Source organism: Hippopotamus amphibius, chromosome 7 (genome assembly GCF_030028045.1).
Source record: "Hippopotamus amphibius kiboko isolate mHipAmp2 chromosome 7, mHipAmp2.hap2, whole genome shotgun sequence".
Classification (NCBI taxonomy): domain Eukaryota; kingdom Metazoa; phylum Chordata; class Mammalia; order Artiodactyla; family Hippopotamidae; genus Hippopotamus; species Hippopotamus amphibius.
The window spans coordinates 91861219-91868259 of NC_080192.1; positions in this window are offsets into that span (position 1 = coordinate 91861219).

The following is a 7041-nucleotide window of genomic DNA, read 5'->3' on the forward strand; positions in this document are numbered from 1 at the left end:
ATGTGCCACATCTTCTTTATCCATTCATCTGTTGATGGACACAAAATCTACCCTTCTTAATCTTAGACCCTTTCTTTTTTAAATATTTAAGTCTAGAGCATGAAATTAGGATAGTAAAATATTTCCAAAAATATTTCCTGAGATTTTCAAATGTGTGTGTCTTTGAATCTGTGCAGAAATAGAAGCTAAGGAGGTGTTTGAACACAGTTCCAGCCTTCCCTTTGGAGCATCTAAGATTATGCCCAAATCGAGGTGGGGGAGGAGTATTGAGAGATCTAATCTCTGGCAGGATTTTGCCTCTTGGTCCTCATACTCTGATCCCCTTAATGGAACTTGACAACCCCGACTGACCATATGACTGTTATGGGCTGAATTGTATCCCCCCAAATTCATGTGCTGAAGCACTAACTCCTGTACCTCAGAATGTGACTGTATTTGGTCATGGGATCTTTAAAGAGGTAGTTAAGGCAAAATGAGGTCATATGGGTAGACCCTAATTCAATATAATTGGTGTTCTTATAGGAAGAGGTTAGGAGACAGACATGCAAAGAGGAAAGATCATGTGGGGACAGAGGCCATTTGTAAGCCAAGGAGAGAGGCCTCAATAGAAACCAACCCTGCACACACCTTGATCTGGGACTTCCAGCCTCCAGAACTGTGAGAAAGGAAATTTCTATAGTTTAAGCCATACTTTGTTATGGCAGCCCTAGGAAATGAAAACAATGCCTTATGGAAAGGCATAACCTTCACAAACTGGCTTGGAAATCAAATTTTAACATAGGAAACCATGGGTTGAAAAACACCTGCCCTGAGCTGTGAGGTCACATCCTACTCATCTCATGTCCAGCAACTCATCAATGAAGAGGGTGCCCAATTTCAAGCCATAGATTTTTGGGTTTATAATTTCGCCAATTTTAGGGAATGTAAAAGTGTTAGAGTTTATAGTCATAGTTAGGCATTCTTGGGCACACACCCGTCCAAATGGATTTCCTGCATTGGGCCACCAGGATTTAGATCCCATGTCTAGAACATGCCCTTGAATGGGAGACATGGGGGGCATAGATCAGTCTGATGGGAAGAGCACTAGAATGGGAGTCATAGACCCAGGACTTAGTCTTGATTCTGCCATGACGACTCAGTCAACTAAATTTACTTGTTTGGACTTAGGGTACTTGTGCGGACCTCATGAGTGGTTTTCAGATCAGGGGCCCATGGAAGGGTTTTAGTAGTTCTTAGTAGTTCTGCAAACTTTTCATTTGAATTTTCCTTGTATTATACATTTTAACTATTTAAAAATACTGCAATAAAATAACACATATTCAGATGTGTTTTATTTCACATTTTAATATGTCTAAGAAATCAGCATATTAAAATCTGCTAAGTTAACTTATTTGGAAAGAACATCTGAATAAAAGCTTGCCTATGGAAGTACGTATTTGGTGAGGGATATTGATATCCTGCATTGGTCTGTCTGTTGTCTCTCTTAAATTCTGACATGACTGCAGTATGTCTCCACTGATATAAAATTGCACAAATGCATTTGTGACTACAGTACATTTGCACCTGCTCAGTTAAGTGCCAGCTTAAGCATTGGTTCTCCTCATGGCTTAAGCCTTGTTTGTGAACCCACCACTGACTCTCTCACATCTTGAAAACATCACGTTAGAGCTAGAATGAATGCTTCCTTTCTGACTTTACAATTAGAAATGCAAGAGTTTATTAGGTGTTACTAACAATTCAACTTTGAAACAGATATCTCCTACTACCTTTCCTGTAAGCTTCTGGATAAATTTAGTTGAGCAGAAACCCAAGTTGTAAGGCAAGTTGATCTAAAATGAAACAATACAAAAACTTACCACTTGCAACTACTTAGCAGATGAATCAGTATTCTCTAAATATTGTGCAACTAAACCAAAAAGAAAATAATAAATCAATGCTGAGGATAATATGATTGTGGCTATTCCAAATTTTTACATTCATCAAATCAGTATCAGAGTTCTCAGAGATATACTATGTATATATATACATACATAGTATATCTATGTGTATATATATAGTGTATATACCAGTATATACCATATATGTATAGCATATTTGAAATAAATATATTCTAGTGAACTTCTGCTTTTATTTGGCTTAAGCCTTAGGATTCCACACAAGATTTAATTTGCATTAAGGGTACAAGAAAAACCACTAGATCAGATGACCTCCAAGATCCCCTGCAGTTCTAACAGCCTGTAATCTTCCAGGGTGAACAGGGTGTAGAGAGGAGTGAGCAGGGTGCAGAGAGGGGTGAGTTAGGGCAGGGAAGCATGGCTGGGTGCTTCTTTCCACCTTCCATCCCCTCTGGGGCATCATATCTGCTTAAGACTTCAAACGTACAAATGGACAATCCTGGGAAAACCACGTGGTACATAAGAAGTTATCCAAGAATGCTACAAAGATTTTTAAAAATATTCTTTTTACAGGGCATAATTATTTTGAAACTTGCTAAAATTTCATGAAAATCTATTGCATTTTCCTGGTCACCTCTGTCTGAAACAAATCTCTTCTGGAGACAGCATCTGATAGGATGTAATGGAGGAGTGAGGCCTGGGGCTGGGCCTGCGAGTGAGTGGGTTTGCTCAGCAGAGGGGAGTGGTACAGCCCTCCGGCAGCTGGCAGAGGGGCTGTGAATAGTTAGAAACGGGGGCCCTGATTTGTTTCAGCTGTTACCTTTAGACGTCTCCCTTGCCAGAGCTTAGCATATTCCTAGGCCCTCCCCAAGTGTGGGGCACTGTATTGTAGTCTGGCCTTGACTGCTGGCTCTGGAAGTGGACAGACCCCACGGGCCCTGTAGAACATGCAGAGATAGAACAGAGGGGAGCTGGGGTTGTACATTTGTCTGCACCTGCTTCTTTTTCCAACAACTCCTCTCCTTAAAGTGAGAAGTAGGGGTTAGATCCTAAATGCTAGAGGGTGATATCTCCTAGGGGTTGCTTTGGGACTACATTTACCCACTGCGAAGACTGATTTCAGGACTGAATTCCTTTTTGACTGGAGGCCTAGTTGGATTGAGGTGATGCTCCGCTGATCTGATCTGAGTTATTGTATTAGTTGGGATAAACATTCACCTACATAAATAGAGACCCTAAACAAAAGGGACAAATAAGACAGACTTTATTTTTTTTTTTATATAATAGTCTGGAAGCAGGAGGTCCAGGGCTGTCATGGAATGCTGTTTTACAACGTTGTCCAAAGGCTTAACTGCTGTTTTGCTTTCCTCTATCTTTAGGGTGTTCCCCTTATATAAATGATCCCAAATGGCTCCCTACGTCCACGATCCAGGTAAGCAGGTGGAAGAAAGAGGGAAAAGAGTGCTCGTCATTTAAGAACACAGCCTGCACATTAAATATCTCTTCCACTCTCTTGTCCATGTATTTGGTTCTATGGCCATGCATAGCTGTAGGGAAGGCTGGAAATACAGTCTCTCTTCTATGTCAAGTACCCAAATAAAAATAGCGGGTTCTATTATTTTGCAAAATAATGGAAGCATGAGTAACTGATTCTGCTAAGGTGTTTAATGAAGTATGAATCACTATGCTACTAGTTGGGATTCTGCAAACACATAAAAAAGAATGAAATAGTTCCATCTGCAGCAACATGGATGAACCCAGAGATTATCATACTAAGTGAAGTTAGAGGAAGACAAATAGCATATGATATCACTTACTTACAAAACAAATGATACAAATGAACTTATTTACAAAACAGAAATAGACTCACAGACATAGAAAACAAACTTATGGTTACTGAAGGAGAAAGGAGGGGTATAAATTAGGAGTTTGGGATTAACAGATACACACTACTATATTTAAAATAGGTAAATAATATGCTCCTACTGTATAACACAGGGAATTATATTCAATATCTTATAATAATCTATAGTGGAAAGGAATCTGAAAAAGAATATGTATATATATCTGAATCTATATCTCTATAGATTCTGAATCACTTTGCTAGACACTTGAAACTAACACATTGTAAATCAGCTATACTTCAATTAAAAAATTAAAAAATAGATTCTAGTGGGAGCTGTGAACAATGAAAACATAAATAAACATACAGAATTTTTTCTCATAGTGATAACTGCTACGAAGAAAATTTAATCATGCTAACAGGATGAGAAGGGCCGGGTGGGAGCCGAGAGTCTATTTTAGTTGGGTGGTCAGGAGGAGAAGTTACATGTGAGTAGAGACCTGAATGAAGGGTAGGGGTGAGCCATGCAAACACCTTGAGAAAGAGCTCTCCAAGATGATGGGAGAGCAAATACATCATTAGTATGCTTAGCACAGTCCTGGGATTACAAGGTGACTAGTGGGGCTGGGGGTGTAAGCAAGGCTTATTTAAGGATTGTTTTGTTTTGTTTTATGATGTAGCAGAGAGAGAAGGTCGCTAATTTCCAGAAGCAAAAGCTTTGAGTAGTTGAGAGGATGGATTCTGTGTATAAGTGGTGAGGTTGGCCTTGGTCAGGAGGAGGGACAGGTCATCTCTGGGATGGGAGGGAGGGTAGAGAAGGTGAGAATGGGTGTGGAAGGCTGGTAGATTTGGTGGGAAATGAATTATTCCTTTCTCTGGTTCTATTTTGTTAGCTAAATATCAGGTGAAGACAGTGAGCTGGGTGTAAGGAGGGAAAGAGTCTCATGATCCTCCAGGGTGGTGAGAACACAAATTTACAGCTAACACAGAAGGGCTGCTGAGCAGTGCTCTGGACCCACTTGACGTCTGCCATCTTAGTCTTAGGTGAGACCGATCAACGTGACTGTAATTTTTCCAGCTATGCCTGGATGTCAGGGAGATGTAAGCAGAATGGTGAGTTTAACCATCTGCTGGCCATTCTTCATTTGGCTGTTTGGACCCATTCTCCATCCTTCTTCATTCAGCTTGGTGCTCTGGGAGGCTGCCACTTATGGATTCCTTGGCCTCTGGATTGGATTTAGTCAACGGCAGGCTCAGAAGGAGACTGAAGGCAGGAGGGCAGTGAGATGCTTTTATCACTTCTCCATTTCCTCCCCAGTAGCCCCTGGTAGGCCTGGCTACGTCCCTCTATGAAGGCCCCAGCTTCTATGGGGAAGCCCTCTCATAGCTGGAGTTATTTTCAGGTCCTGGTAATCACTCCCTCTTCTTATTCTTTCAAGTGTAGGGCTGGTAACTGATTCCCACCGATGTTAGGTTTGGCATACTTCCTTACTTTCTATTGTTTTCCCCTTGTCTGCCTGCATCTTTAGAAACAGTACCTTTACAAAACTCTCTTCATATGCTCCTTCTTTGTTTCATCACTTTCTTGGTAAGTCCCTGACTGATGCAAACCTGGTTTGCCGTGTGGTCAGGCAGGCTTCACAGAGGAGAAAGAACAGGGCATTTGTGAGTATAAGCAAGAGAGAGATGATGATGGAAAAAAGACTCTAAGCTGAGTACAGAGGGAAACGTGGACATGAGCAGAGTGGATAGAGTGCAAAAATGGCAGTGTCTGTTTTTGGGACGTCCCAATGGGGTCAAGGGATTTTGGAGTTGGAGTATTAGAATAAGGGAGCTGAAAACTGGGGACTAGTCTCAGAGAGTAGAGTGCTTAAAATAGAAAATTTGTGATTGATGCAGTTATTGATAATAACAATATCTGTGTCATTGATTCTCAGTCCTGGCTGTATATCAAAATTGCCAGGAGAGCTAGTAAAAAATGCTGATGACTGCTTTCCCCTCCAGAGATTCTGACCTCAATTGTGGGGCCTAGGAACTGTAATTTTAAAAAATTGCCTCAAATAATTCAGATGTGTGGCTAGCATTGAGAATCACTAGTCCAGGGTATGAGCACAGGAGTGGTTGGCTGGTGTGGAAAGAGGAAAGGTGTCCTTAGCAGCCAGAGGTCAAGGAACCGAGAGGCCAAGAGTCTTAGAGGAATTACCTACATCAAAGTCACTATATAGAGAGAGAAAAGATGGCGGCCAAGTAGAGAGACGTGGAGTGCATCCCTCTCCACAGATGCATTGGGAATGCATAGAAGGACGCAGTCATTCCCACAGAGAACCAGCTGAACACCAGCAGACGGCCTCGGACACCAGAAAGGGCTGTGGGGAGCCCGACATAGCCGGTAGGGAGGCATCTATGACGGCTCAAAGAGGGTGAAGCGGCAGAGCTGTGGCAGACGGGAGGGAGTGAGAAACATACGGAGGGTCTGCAGCGCAGCTCAGCGTTCCCAGACTGAGACATCGATCCGCAGCTGAACGGAGGGTCCAGGAGCAGGAGCGTGGGAACCAGAGAGCTGGTTCAGGGTGAGAAACATTGATGCCGGTAGGGTGACGGACCGAGAGGACAGGAGGGAGGAGGTCCGCGGAGAGGAGTGCCCGTCCCTGAGAGATGCCCAGCCATGATGGTGGCTGGAGGCTGCAGGCTCATGGGCGGGGGAGAGGAGCCAAGCACGTAGCCTCTCTCTCTCTTTCTGTGCCTCTGCAACAGGCAGTGGAGAGACGCCCGTGGGCCACCTAAGGCGCTCAGGGATAACAAGCACCCTCAGGTGCTCGGGCGGGGCTAGATTAAAACCCCTGGCAACGCCAGCAGCAGGGAGGCTGCCGAGAGAAAAAAAAAAAAACAACAACAACAACAACATCAAAAAGAAAAAAACCCCGAGAGAGGCCCAACTCTAAGACTTTCTGTTTACGCCTGAGCCACCGGCTCCCTCTGCAACAGGCACCTCCAAGCCCGACTGAAACAACAGTGCGCCACTGCTCACTCACTCCCAGGAGAAGGAGCCACTATTGTACCCTCTCCCTCCCCACACACCGACGCTTACAGATGAACAATAAAGGAACCTCTGCTGGTCACAGAATAACGCAAAAAAACCCAAGGCAAGGAGAAGGACACTTACAGCTGAGACGCTAAGGAAACAGAAATAATAGTATCAATACCTATTGAACTGGTCCATTCTGGGATCAGTTCTGGATTTTTGTTTTTTTCTTTCTCTCTCTCTTTTTTTTTCTTTATTAAATACGATCTTAGCCCTAAGGG